Source organism: Monodon monoceros, unplaced genomic scaffold (assembly GCF_005190385.1).
Source record: "Monodon monoceros isolate NGI ecotype Baffin Bay Population unplaced genomic scaffold, NGI_Narwhal_1 Super_Scaffold_8, whole genome shotgun sequence".
NCBI classification, from domain to species: Eukaryota; Metazoa; Chordata; class Mammalia; order Artiodactyla; family Monodontidae; genus Monodon; species Monodon monoceros.
This window is the reverse complement of record NW_021703785.1, coordinates 37,060,304-37,075,260: the sequence shown is the minus strand read 5'-3', so window position 1 is coordinate 37,075,260 and position 14,957 is coordinate 37,060,304. Positions and strand designations below refer to the sequence as shown.

At 34.6% G+C, this 14,957-nt stretch overlaps 1 protein-coding gene and 1 pseudogene across 2 annotated transcripts in view; one reads left to right on the top strand and one right to left on the bottom strand.

Annotated features, from left to right (window-relative positions):
* Positions 1-14,957, top strand: part of PCDH9 (protocadherin 9) — a 969,142-nt gene that overhangs the window by 209,267 nt on the left and 744,918 nt on the right. The window lies entirely within an intron of this gene.
* On the bottom strand, positions 9,891-14,658 carry LOC114888371 (annotated as a pseudogene).

Genomic DNA, 14,957 nt, shown 5'->3' with positions numbered 1-14,957 from the left:
GGGAGGATCCCGCATGCCGCGGAGCAGCTGGGCCCGTGAGCCATGGCCGCTGAGCCTGCGCGTCCGGAGCCTGTGCTCCGCGACGGGAGAGGTCACAGCAGTGAGAGGCCCACGTACAGCCAAAAAAAAAAAAAGTCTTATTAATGGATTATTATTGTTTAAGTGCTTTACTATCATGGGAAAGAGTAGATTATTTGACTAGGGTTTTTTTAAGTATTAGATTTGTAATTTCATCAGGAAATTGGATACAGTTTGGTTCAAATCTAATTAACTTAGATTTGGGGCATGTGTATGTTTGTTAAGGCAATCTACTATGTTATTACCTTATGATCAATTATCTTAAAAAATTAATACTATAAACATCACACCTGATTGCAGTTTTCTAAAATCCTAAACATATACATGTGCATTTAAATTACTATACTTATCTATAGTAATTGTGTTTACAATCATTTTATTCATACTCTCTCAGATCTACAGTGATCTTAAAATATATCTGGAAAATGTTTGAGGTATGTGTCTTTTCATAATGTAATCACTGTTATAGTATTTTTGCTCCAAAAACGTTCATCTTAAATTAAAATTTAATTCATTTTATAATATAAAACCCCAAACAATTTCTTATACTGGCAGCCATTATCAGAGGTGATTTCCTTGGATTCTAAGTGAGTTCTTGATTTCAAGTGGAATTTTTGTAACTTATTTTAAAGCATTTGTGATTTCTGTTTAACAGCTGTTTTCATCATTTCCATATGAACTGTTATTTATACCTTAATGTTAAGCTTCTGGGAATTCTTTTCCTTACTGTACTATCTCACAACCATATTCTAATATTTAAAGTCTTTCCTCCAGCCCTCTCACCACCACAGTCTTTTCATTTCCATTACAGTAACCTTTTCACTATTTTTATTACCAAAAAATCATTCTGTATGCCAATATTCTGATGTTCTTATTTCTCAGAAAGACATTTCTCCATTGGCCAAGACTTAAGGTTTATGGGGGTAAATAAACTCTGCCCCTACATTCTCAAACTGGTCGTTTTTACTAGAAGAAGGTGCAGTTAATTTTCTTTCAAAGATACTGAAGAATAGCAGTAATAAATTTTCATTTATGAAATGGAACAGTCCTGAACCATGACCTATCTGAGAGTTTCCATCTCTCATTTCTATGCTCTGTGAGAGTGTGCTTGGTGCCAGAGGAGAACTTTCAAAATATTTCTGTCATGTGAAAGCTGCAATATAGTTCTCACAGAAAGAACTCTCCTAGTATCAGATTTATACAACAAAACAAGAATAGCATTGTGTACTCAACAGACACCTGATCATTTCTGTAAGATGGTACATACAGATTTGGAATCAAGCCTTCAGATTTTGTGTTTATACTTGGGATCATAAGAGTTCATAAAGATGGCCATAGTTATGAAGAAAAACAACAAATCTTTAAATAACATTTTTAAAATGTATAATGGATTTTTCTATCTGTTCATAGAATAGCTACAGTAAACCTACAGAAAGTGTAAATATACCCAGGCTCAGGGTTGAGGATACATATATGAATCAAGAAGCCAAGCCCCAAAACCATTTCTGTGCAAACCAAGAAAGTACCGTAACTTCATGATTTAACATTAATAAAGTGAGCATTTTTCCCCCAGTTCTAACACTACTTAACCTGGAGTTGAAAAGAAGTTAAAAAGAAATCCAAAACCTCTCCTGAGTTGATTTAGACTTTTCCCCCTTATGACACTGTAACCAGAAAATAGTGTAGGATTTTGTGGAAAGATGAAGGGAATGTATCAGGGATTGAGGGGTACTCTAAAGCTGCTTTTAACTAAGTCTGTGAGGTAATCTGAAAACTAGATCCTCCAGCCTAGTGTCAGGTATATGTTAAACCCCAGTTTTAATTTACAGCCCGTAATTTAGTTTCCTTGGCAGTGATTCATAAATCCCCATTTCATCCCATGACTGCTGCATGATAATGACGCTTTCTCTGGAGCAGCTTCTATGACTACTAAGCCTGCTTTTCAAGCCATGATGGCTTCCACTTAGAGAATTCCACCCAATGCCAGTGTTACAAATGCATAGCCTTATTGAAAATGTGCCAGTGCCTAGCTTGCTATGCAGGTCCATGGTCATTAAAATTTTATCATATAAACCCCGCTGTCTGCACAGAAGAGGAATTGAAAATGTTGGCAAGGGATGATCACATATTTTATCAGAATCTCCTAAAAGAGAAAACCAACATGTTTAGAGCAGGAAGGAACCAAAATAACATCGCCTTTAATTTAAATATAACAAAATGTCCAAACCTCTGAAACTGACATTTATCTACTACTGTTCATTTTCACATTTCCCTTGAATGTCTCAGTTTCCCAAAGTTTCATGACAGTCTGATGCAGTTGCAGTGATATGATTTTCGTATGTTTCTCTTGGAAAGATTGTATTAATCAAAGGATGCCCCTGAGACCTAAAGGCAGCATGCTATTGATTACAGCGTTGACTTATCAAAAGGCTGAGAGATTAGTGGGTTTACAGCTTTATGTAGGAATAGAGATTTGAATGGCTGGAAACTTGATTTGGGGAATTGTACTTTAGCTTATAAATACAGATAAAATATGAAACAGTGGGGCAAAACCAATCTCACAGTGCCTACAACATTTTTGTGAAAGGCACACGCATTCCCCTCCAAAATATTCCTCCTTACAGTTGTGTCTGAACACATTTTGTTTATTATGAGATGTGGCATTTTATGTTTTTCCTTTTTAGATTTAGAACAGACAGTGACTCTCCTAAAATGCTCCTGTGCTGTTCCAATTTCCGACAACAGCATGACTAATCACTTTGAAAAGAGAAAATCTATCAGAGCTTTGAAAATATATAAGAGTTGTTCTTTTTTGTTATATTTTAACATTTTATTGTTTGGAACAGTTTTAATGATTTATGTCTATAAGTTTTCAAGGTTAAAATCAGAGTGTGGTCAGATAATTTTAAGCAGATGAGAAAATCAACCAAGAACAAATGTTGGATTATGGCTAAATTTCTAAATATTTGTATTATTTTATGCACAGATAGGACAATAGTTCTCATCCTTGGTAACCTGGCTGTAAGTAGTGCTGTGGAAGTAGTGATATGTTTGCTCTGATATATTTTTTCCTCTTCAGTTTTTTGAGATTGTTGTGAAGACAAATTTGGTGGGGAGATTTCTTGATTCCAAGCAAAGTTAATTAATTCATGTTCAAATTTACCTTAGGTGCCTTCTCATAATTACCATCCATTTTTCTCCCTAACAAATCAAAAATTAATATATAATTTAATTTTCATAATATAATTTTAACATATAGTTTAAATCATATAATTATATCTTACATATTTATGTATTTGAAGCAGTCTTCGTTTTTATTGAAGTCCAATTTCTGAGTTTAGTTTTAAAAGGTTCAAAAGTTAAGAGAAGCATAATGTTGTAATGAACAGCTGCAGGTGTTCGCTTAAGAAATTAGAAACTGTGTATTAACTCTATGAACATAATTCAGCCATTATGGGAATTCTGAGTAAATACAATAGAAGAATTGAAGCGGGGACTATATCTATTAATGTACAATGTATATATATATACAAGTAAATGTTATGTCTAGCACATCCATATAAGAATAAACCTTGATAGGACATTTTGGAAAGAGATACATGCCCTCTACGTGACTTGCACAATTTGGACTGTACATACCTGCCTGCCACTGTATCCTGTGGCATACCTCTGGTGTGAAATCTAATTGTGAAACAACTGAGCAAATGTTTCAGCTTTGAACTTCAAAAATGCCATGAAGAAATTAACAATTATTTGATAATCATTAAACCTGCATTTTCTTCTCTTTAAGCATTATGTAATAACAAGGTATGCATGTACAGATACATGAATATACATATATGCATATGTGTATACGTGTACACACAACAAACAGAGCACAATATTTCAAGATCACTATACTCATTATGTAATCATGCAATTCTTTTCTGTAGGAATGAAATATTATTCTAGGATTGACTAAGATAGTAAAACAAGTAGACTAAACGTTCAGCAGTGAGATATCTCTGAACTTACGTGCATTAAATTATACTTTGAATAGTTTAAATTGTTTTGAACAGATAAAATTTTAAGAAACGGAAGAACAATCTAGCATGAAAACTTTAGACCTAAGCAATGTCACAGTATATTTTTCAGAAAAAAAAATGTTTACTATATTTATTCTTTCAGAGTTGGTTCCACCATGTAGTTTCCTGGGCCCAGGATGGCACAGGTAGAGCACAAGTATGTATTTTACAGTGTCCATTGGTTTATGTTTTTGTTTTTCTTTAACAAAACAAGCTGGAAGATCATTAGTAAAATCCCACTTCACCAATAATGAAGATTTTGGTATGAATGTCATAGGCAGGATGAGTGTATTGAAAATGTAATGAACTGGCATTAGATTATTATATATGTATGCTATTATTCACAGTTCAAATAGTATAAAATGTATGAGTATATTGCTGTCCATTTTATTTATGAAAATTAAAATAAAACACCATCCTTTTCAAGTTTGTAAGTTGTAACAGTGATTTTCTTATAAAATAATTTGAGTCTGAATTTCTTTCTAATCCTTGCTGTCTTCAGTAAATAGATGTCTCATTTATTGTTTTATCAACACTGAATTGAAATGCACATTAAGTATTCAAAAGATACTGAATGTCTTGCTTTACAGACTGTCTGGGAATGATTTCCAGTATAAGAAGACTCAATCAAATACTCCTTAAGCAATAAAGACATTTAATAATTTCATATCACAGATATCAGAGAGGTAAGCAGTTCCAGGAACCAGTGACTTAGTGATGTGAATATAGCATTTGTGAAGGGTAGAATTTTCAAAATTCTCTTGTCCTCCTTTAAAGATCATAAGACACCTGTCACAGCACTGATTATCATGGCTTCACACCCTTGTTCCAGGCAGAAAGACATTCTTTAAATCAACATACCCTCATTAGCACACCCTTCCAACATCTGTCTTCTCAGAGATTGGATAACAGCAATTTTTCCTATTAATGTTCCATTTTTTTTCCTTCAGTCCTTTGTGTCTCATCTGTGACAGATGAACTCAGCCCCTATGTATCTTTGAAGAAACACTTCCTGAACATTGGGTTAGCTCCTTTTATCCCCCTTCATTATTACCTTTTCATTGCTTACCTGGTGTTATCATATATATGAACATTAACTTTTCGTTGCAGTCACCCACAACTCTAACATGGAAAATATATCATTATCCTGCTTCAAAATCCAGTAAAAAGATAGATGTACTATTTTATAATAAAGAATCACAACAGAAAGAAAGAGAGAAATTCTAATTCTCATTGGTATGAAGGTGACTATTATAGCCTCCTTACTTGTACATTTATGTTGAAGGAATGGCAAAAAAAAAAAAAAAAAAATGTGGACCAAAAGTCAGGGTAGGGTGTCCAGCTTGTATTCCAAGGGTTTCCTCAGGCTTATGTAATTTTTATTTTTTAACAATTTAGAAGGAAACTTAGCAAACAGACTAAAAACATGAGTCAATGCTAGAATTCAGGGACTCAGATTTTGCAAACTATAAAAAACATTCTGATAGATCTACAACTAATAACTGATTCTTACTGCTTCAAAACATTGCGTCAAAACAGATTGCTGTACTTAGGAGGCAAGCTCTTCAAATTGTTACTCAGCAATTTGCCTGGAACAGCATCAATCCTCATATATGTATTAAAAACTATCTTCTTAAATTTTGTGCCCTTTATACAATATAGCTAATGGTACTCATACTTTCACAGTTTATTTTTAACTCAAACTAAAAAATAGCACAGAAATTTGTCCAAATAGTCTTATAATGAGTCTCATTCAAACTGTGTCAATAACATGTAATAACATTCTGGTTTTAGGTATAAACCTTAGGACAAAGGAGACCATTTTCTTTTTTAATATCAACAGAATTTTTGCATAAATACAAACAATGTTATACTTCTCTAAATTGAAAATATTTACTTCTTAAATTTTTCTTATTAAAGCTGACGTTTTAATTTTAAAAAAACATTTAGCAATTGCCTTCACATCTACAGTTTATGATTGCTGGCTTTTCTAACAACTTCCACTGGAAGCCCAATGGCTAATTGCAAAATTCTTGCCAGTACAAGTGCACCTGTGCTCTCTGTAGAATTGTTCCTCTTGTTAAAACTTTTGTGAACATTTGTTTTGAAATTATTTTTTCCTGTTTTTCATTGGCAAGTTTCTACAAAATCATATGAAGTCTTAGTAAGACCAGAAGGGCTCTGTCTCTTTGAAAAGAGTAGTTTCCAAAGGTAGCTTCTCTTAACTCTGTAATAATAAATCAAAAACAATACAAATATTGTTAATTCTCCATAAAGTACCCTAGCAAGGCAAATATTTCAGACATAAATAATGGAAAAGGGATCTATAAATACTCAAACAATGAAAAATGCAATATCTTATTAAATTATATTTTAAACATAGAATAACAAGGTATTTTGGAGGGTACATGTGTTACTTGAATTGGATTTTACAGGTAAGAAAAGAGTTAAAAGTTCTGGAAGAAATTATTATTGTAAGCTGCAGAAAATATGGATAATTTTTAACTTCATTATATATACATATATTTTAATTTTTTGAAATAATTTGTTTTTTATCTGTTTGCTCATTACAAAAAATATGGATGTTTCCAGCTTTAGATTACACTGCGTTTTCATTATTGGTTCTTTTCTTAACACCTGCTTTCAAAGTAGGTTATGGCTGAAAAAAACATAAATAAAGAGGCAACATTACAGCTCTCTCAAAGCTTTATAAATGGTTCGATTTTTTCACTCATTTATGCTTTGAATACAAAGTCAGTGTGAAGCAGTAATTCTTTTTCTTTATTTTACTCTCAAAATGTCAACTTTGAAAACATAACATGTAATTTTAGGGCTGGTTAGTCTAAGTGTCCTGTATCAGTGTTACTAGTAGTTTGAATAGATTACTGTGAGTGACTTGTTTAAATACTAAATAAATAAACTTACTTTAGGAGTTGTGGATGTATTAGATTTTCTTATATCTGCTACTTTTTATTGTGTTGTAAAAAAATTGGAATTTTTCTTCCTAAGTCGTCAGACAACACCCTTAATTAGCAATGGGAGAAGAGTGGAGGTAAACTTTAACATATGGAGGGAGAGACCCTCAACCTGCAGGGTACAGGCTCTAAGGAGGTATGAAGAGCAAACTAATCTTTTCATAAAGAGTATTTCAGGCAGAAGGCACCTGGATTCTGGCAGAAGTATACTCAATCTCAGTTGAAATTACCTACTCTGTGAAAGAGTGCTGGGTCTTAGAGGCTCTTCTAAGCAGTCTGAATTACGGGAACAATTTACTGTCTTCCACTTTGCTTATTTGTGCTCATGGAAGATGTTTTTTTGCTTTTGGTCTAAAGCTATAGGTCCAATGCAGGGTACACCTGGGACATTTCTTCTTCTAGTCATGCAAGACAACATGCAGTCTTTTTCTGTAATGGGCTCACTAAGCCAGCAAGAAAAGTGGCTGGCTCAAAAATTGTGAAGTTGTGAGTGTCCCAAGGCCTCTGTTCTTTTTTTGTTTTTTTGGTACGCGGGCCTCTCACTGTTGTGGCCTCTTCCGTTGCGGAGCACAGGCTGCGGGCGCGCAGGCTCAGCGGTCATGGCTCACGGGACCAGCCGCTCCGCGGCATGTGGGATCTTTCCGGACCAGGGCACGAACCCGTGTTCCCTGAATCGGCAGGCGGACTCTCAACCACTGCGCCACCAGGGAAGCCCCCTCTGTTCATTTTTACAATGATTTTGACAGGAAGATAAAGGGATTCCAAATATTATTTATTAAACTGAGAAAGTTACCTGGAAAGAATGAAAAAATAATTATAGAAAACCAAACTGAAATCTTTGAGTTTGGGAGTTGAAAAATGGAGAGTAATGAGAGGTTGCACTAGGTGAGTAGTATTATTTATGTTTAAATGTTCTCGCCAGAATTGCAATGTGTTTTCCTGGTTGGAAAAAACAATGAATAAGCATGGTTCCATAATGCATATTGATCATTCAAAAGCACATTGCAAACTAAAAGACAAAACAACGTAGTCAAGGCTCTTAAAACACGGGCGGGGAATTATGCCAGTAAAGGAAGCTGCTTTGTAGGGAACGTAGGGATATATTAGCTTTTGAATGAAAAGGTTAATCACTGAAGCACTTTTTAGAAGGGGTGGAAAGATAGCAGATATTGAAAAAGGTAGATAATTCTTTATGGTTGAGGACAGGCCTCCACAAGAGTCTACATAGGATATTTTCAAGAATTACATAATTAGAAAGAGTGAAAATTTACAAAAGACAGTATTAACATTGTTTTTAAGAAGCCATTATATTTTTCTCATGATTCTAACTTTGCACAGCTTTTTACATATAAATTTCATCTCAGGACAAATTGGAGGAAGATATATTCTCCTCTCTTTCTGCTCTCCTTTCCTGATAAGAAAAAATTCCAACAGTTTTTAAAGTATTTTATCAAAATTATAATTTCATCTGTCTTGCCTTGATATTATGAGTTCCATGACAGCAGATCACTTTTTCATTCATTTTTGCATAATCAGTGTTTCAGTCAAAATATTTATTGAATAAATCAAGAAATTGATAAAAAATATATTAACAGACTTGTTTAAAATTACAGAATTCATATAAACTATTTTTAGAAGGTAATTTTATTTCAGGCCAACATGATTTTGCCAGAATTATCTTTCTGATTAATTCAACTCTAATAGTCAAACTTTAAGTTAAGAAAGAATAAAACTCTTCGAAGATGTCAAAATTTGTCTAGCCCTTATTTAAATTTATAAGTAATCCATCAAAATTAAAGTGTCATTTATTCTAAGGTGTCAATGTGTGTGTACTGTAAATAGGTATTAAAATGACATATATTTCAATGTAGAGAAGTAACAGGTATTATTAAAATATTTAGAAGAAAAACATTAAGAATGAAAGTACAAGAAAGGAAAGTTTAAAATTTGTAGTCTCATAAGTCTTAGGTTAACTAACTTTAATAGTTAAACATCTTTATCTTTTTTCTCTAAGTTTCTCACTTTAAAAATGAATTCATTCTATGTATAGAATGAATACGTTTTGCTTATTGAAATGCAACCAGCTAGCACATTAATCCTTAGCAGTGCTCAGAAGTACTGGGAGAGGATTGAGGGACTGGTTGGGGGAGGGGAGAAAAATGGAAATTATCTGGGAGTGGAAATGAAAACAAAACAAAAAAAGAACACATGTAATTGAAGGAAAGATGGGAGTGGGTACCAAGAACAAATTCACCTGTTTCATTATTTTGCTTCAGGTACACATTCTATGAATAATCTACAGAAATGAAAATGAAGTTCTTCTACCTGTGGCAACATGGAAGAATCTTATAAATATGATATTGAATGAAAGAAGCCAGTTACAAAAAAAATGTACAATTCCATTTCTATAGAGATTTTAAAAAAGACAAAGGTAACTTATGGTGTTAGAAGTCAGGAAAGTGGTTAGGGACGGTGTTATAACTGGGAGAGGGGACAAGGGAGCTTTTTTAATGCTGATAGTATCCTATTTCTTGATCTAGCTCATAGGATGACAAACATTTTCTGTAAAAAGCCAGATAGTAAATATTTCAGGCTTTGCAGGTGAAATAATCTGTCTCAACTACTCAGTTCTGTTCTAGTGCAAAGGCAACTATAGATAATATGTAAGTAAATAGGTATTGCTGTGTAAAAAAAAAAAAAAAGAATTCATTCTATGTATATAGTGTTTTTCTTACTTTAAAATACATAATAACTGTTTATCATAAAATGTTTGTTACTTTTTTTTATTTTTCCACAATTCATTTACTGAATTGGAGAGGTGATTTAACAACAGATTACAAGATAAGGCTGGGAGAGAAGAGTTCTTGCTTTCTCTCCCAGGAGACAGTTGTGTCATGGATGCTTTTAAATTTTCCAAAATAGCCATCTGCGGTTGGGCAAACTGGGTCTGAAGCTGGAGATTGGCATACATACATTCTAGGAGTCCTAGGTATTCCTTGGGCTTGTGGTCAATTCCCGAGGGCAGCTCTGTTGTCGGGATTTTCAGGAAAGTAGCTGGTAGGGAACTTGCTTGAAGATTAATAACGCTGCGGGAGGGTTTGTCTTGACAAAGAGGCACAGCATTACCTTCCTCTTTGGCTCTTCTATTAGTAGGATGACTAGAACGCCGCTACAGCTGAACACCAACAGGTGTGATGCCTGCAGTGTTAATTGAAAGCCTCAATCCCAGCACCTTGTAGCTGATACACATGCGCAGTCATTTGTTACTTTTTTAAAAGAACATAGCACAAAAGATAAAACATAGGCACAAAATCAGCTACACAGTGGTAACACTAATGCTATATAGTATAATACTATAGTGTTACATAGTATTATATAATATTATAGCATTATATTATATTATAGTATTATATATAAATATATGTAGTAAAAGCACATATATATATTCTTTAACCTATCTTTTAGAAACATTCAAAATGGATTTATTGAGGTAAGACTGACAGAGAATAAGATGCGCATGTTTAAAATGTAACTTGTGGGCCTTCCCTGGTGGTGCAGTGGTTGAGTCCGCCTGCCGATGCAGGGGACACGGGTTCATGCCCCTGTCCGGGAAGATCCCACATGCCGCGGAGCGGCTGGGCCCGTGAGCCATGGCCGCTGAGCCTGCGCATCCGGAGCCTGTGGTCCGCAACGGGGGAGGCCACCACAGTGAGAGGCCCGCATACTGCAAAAAAAAAAAAAAAAAAAAGTAACTTGGTAAGTTTTGAAATGTGGGTATACCTGCGAAACCATTACCGCAATCAAAATAGTGGACATCTCAAACATCAACAAAAGTTCCCTCAAGCCTTTGTAACCACTCCTTCCCACCTTCCCCTAGTAATATTCAGTCTACTGTTTCAAAAATGGGATTGCTTTTAACTTAGCACCTAGTGGAATGCAACAAGTGGAAATTAAATAAATCAATATTAATTTCATGCTCTGACGTGAGTTTTTTCCAAAGAGAATATTTTAATTTTTGATGCCAATGGCAAGATCATAATTATGTACTTTTGAATGTGCTCCTGCGGTCTGGAGAGAAAAATGAAACAAAGGGGCTTCCCTCAATAGAAATAGAGATTTTTGAATACTTAATGAAGAGTAAGGAAACATTCATATTAGTTTTTCTTGGTCATCTCATGAATTATATTTGAAATGACTTTGTTTTGATTTTTCATTACATTTGTCCAATGTTCTAGTACTGTCCTATAACAGATGGCTTGGCTTTTCACAGAAGAGTTAAGATAAAACATACTAAACCATTTTCACATGTCCATTTAGAAGAGAAAGTTAGAATACAGTACCATAGTAAACAATAACTTCTTCCCTAGCATGTGTACACACAGACATACTCACACAGACACACGTTTATTATATATTTTACTGATATAAAGAATGAATAGCTCACAATTTACAAATAACATATTTCATGCTAAATTTCATATAACCAAATGATTCTTACAGAATATTTTCATTTAACTGGCAAATGACAAATGAGTATACTTCTAACATGAATCTTCTGATATTTTCATTTATGTTAATAGGCAAAACAGAAGTAAAAGAGAAGTAAGACATATTTCAGAACTTCACTCATTCATCAACAATGTAAGCACTTATTTGTTTAATCAGGTAGTAGTTTTCAAATGTTGAAAGAGCATTTCATCATCTTCTTCTACTATGTGCAAGTAATGGCTACAGATATGACACAGTTTAAGTTTATTCTGTATTAATATTTTCTCCATCACTCTCAAGTTTAGATAATCAACAACTCACTAAATCAAGCCCTGTGTATTTGGTAATTTCTATGGTGTGAGTCCTTCAAGCTACCAACATGATATCACAGAGCATGGAGTTGAAAAGTGATGCACATACGGTGCATTACATACTATCTGTACCATACACTTACAATAGATGGAACAACTTTGAGAACATTGACAAGAGTAAAAGTTGGTAAAGCAATGATTTTAATATAATTTACTAAATCATAAGTTCTTATATATTAATTTTTAACAATGACTGTGTTTAGTAACTGGATCACAAAATTCCTGAAAATTTAACAGGTTTTAACAGTTCCAGTGCACTGTTGCCCATAGAGTGTTGCACTCCTAAACATGGAAATTATGACCAATGGCCATTGAGTACGGTGGGAGTTAGCTTATTCTAACAGAAAATTTTGCTCTTTAATAGTTAATCATCTGTTTTTGGTCAATCTTTGCTAAAGTTAACAAGTTTTCACCAGACTATAAAGTTCTATATCATTTGATCTAAAAGATTCAATGTTTTCCCACCATCCATTTATATTAAAATACACTGATTTGAAGGTAAAATAAAATTTCTCATTTGGTTGGCTTCCTGATAAAGAATTTAGAGTAGTACATGGACTGATAGTTGCATGAAGGTTTTGTTTTTCTGAAAGGCCAAGAAAACAATTTTGGCGACAAGAGCTACTGTTATCCCTATCACTTCTCTTCCTCCTTATCTTCCTCTTGCTTTTTTTTTTTTTTTTTTTTTCTTTTTCTCCTCCAGATAGAAACCCTCATAAAATGGGATATCCTTAAAATATAACCTGGTCTGTTATTGATATAATTTATTTTCTTTGTTTATATTCTTTGAGTCTGTATAAAGAATATAGTCTTTGCCTAAAAATTTCACTCAAGTATGCATTTGTTCCAGTCCAGCCTATTTTTCTTTTAAGTGTTTCCCAGCTGCCTTTTTCTTAAGCTACTTTCTTTTTCTGTTGGCTGCTTGTAGCCATGACAACAACCTGTGCTTAGCCATTTTGGGTCTTTCTCCATCCAGGAGCTTTGGAAAGCCTGGCAAAATGCCAGGGATGTGTGTTGATTCAGATCTTTGAGAGGGTCCATTTAGTTGTCCGGTCTTTGATCCAAATTGAGAGTTCTTTGGTCTGTTTGCTTCACTTCAGGTAAACTATCTTTCATTTACTTGTTTCAAATTCTTGACTTGGCTGTTAGGTGTCACTTGAAGTAACTGTTAGAATCAAAAGATTCACTTCAAATATGTCTTTATTTTATGTTCTTTCTCATTTCCTGGAAGTTGATTATGTTGGCATATAGAAGATGCAGTTTACTCTAGAATTTCTGGCATGCCTTTGAAGTTTTGAAATTGTGTTACAAAGGATGCTAATGTGATTGCTTTTTTATGGGTAATGGAAGGCAAATGGCAGTTGGTGGAGAAGAGAAAAAGGAGTGTGGGAGGGGAGTACCAATTTGGAACAGGTGTTGATCATTTTTGCCTAGATTAAGTAGTACAACTATAAACAAACTGTCTTCTAAAATAAAGCCTCAAAGTTAAAAAGGCTAAAAGAAAGGCTTTCCATGAGAGCTCGCCCAATCCCCTTCCTAAAACAGAAATGTTCACTGTAAAACAGAAGTTGCAAATTCGTTAAGAGTGGTTGGTTGGAAATAAGAGCAGAAAGAGAAAAGTGCATTGCAGTGATTGGCTTGATTTGGTGAATAAATTGCTATTTTCAGATTCAATTTGTATCAATAGGCAAACTCTGTACACCTGCAGACCCTGTCACAGTATCAGGGCACTGAAGCAGCTGATCTTAAATAATCCGTTTCCCTTTCAACAATAATTGCACCCCCATTCCTGAAGCCTCAACCTAGGAGGGGAGCCTTTGATGTCTGATTGGCAAGCAATACTCTTTTCTATCACTAATGGAAAGAACACCACGGTTTGTAAATTTAAAAAATATCTCCGAAAAGTCGGCCTCCTTGTTTTTTTTTTTTTGCGGTACGTGGGCCTCTCACTGTTGTGGCCTCTCCTGTTGCGGAGCACAGGCTCCGGGCGCGCAGGCTCAGCGGCCATGGCTCACCGGCCCAGCCGCTCCACTCACGTGGGATCTTCCCGGACCGGGGCAGGAACCCGTGTCCCTTGCATTGGCAGGCGGACTCTCAACCACTGCACCACCAGGGAAGCCCCGGCCTCCTTGTTTTTAAAAGAGCTGAGGGTGTTGAATTGTTGGAAAGATTCATCTTTATTAAATGTGACTGAACACTGGAAGAGTAAGATACTGTTTCCTGCAAGAAAGTAAAGAAAACACATTTTGGTTATTTATAATGTTCAGTGTAGAGTTAAACAGGTGTTCACAGAAATCATGCATATTTCCTGGCTGAGGAGAGAGGTAGCAAAGTTATTTTACATGCTTTTCACCATGGAGGGGGAGGGTTTGGGGTGGAATACCCTAGTCTTCCTAGGCTCTGACTCAGGTCCCTAATTAGAGACCTCCTTGTCCATCCTAGCACTTGGAGGCTGGAGCATTTTCATGAAATGAAGAAATCTTCCATTTTGAGGCCATAATAGATACAAATTAATTAATTCATAAATACTTTTTCTAACTTTCCAATTGGTGAATATTGACAAAAATCAAGGGATATATTTCATACACGTATACTGAAAGAAAGAGAACAAAAATTTACCTTTGAAAATGACATCATAATTAGTGTAAAAAGTGCCACCTCCACATCCTTTAGTACATTCATCGTAGCATGTAAAATTTTTAAACCCAGAGATATAAAAGGAGAAAATATGTGATTTATTTCAATGACACTTCTAGTATCAAAAACTTTTATGGGTACTTGAATAAAATAAAGCTATACTACTTGTCACTAAGTATGCACTCAAGTATTTAATGATTCCTTTTTTCCTGTTACGTTCATTTATTAAATATTTATTGAGTGTCTGGTACTCAGGCACTGTGCTAGGTGAGAGAAATAAAACTCTGAGTGGTTCCTGCAGAAATCCACTTAATCTTCTAAAGAGGGCTTATAGGTAGAGCAAA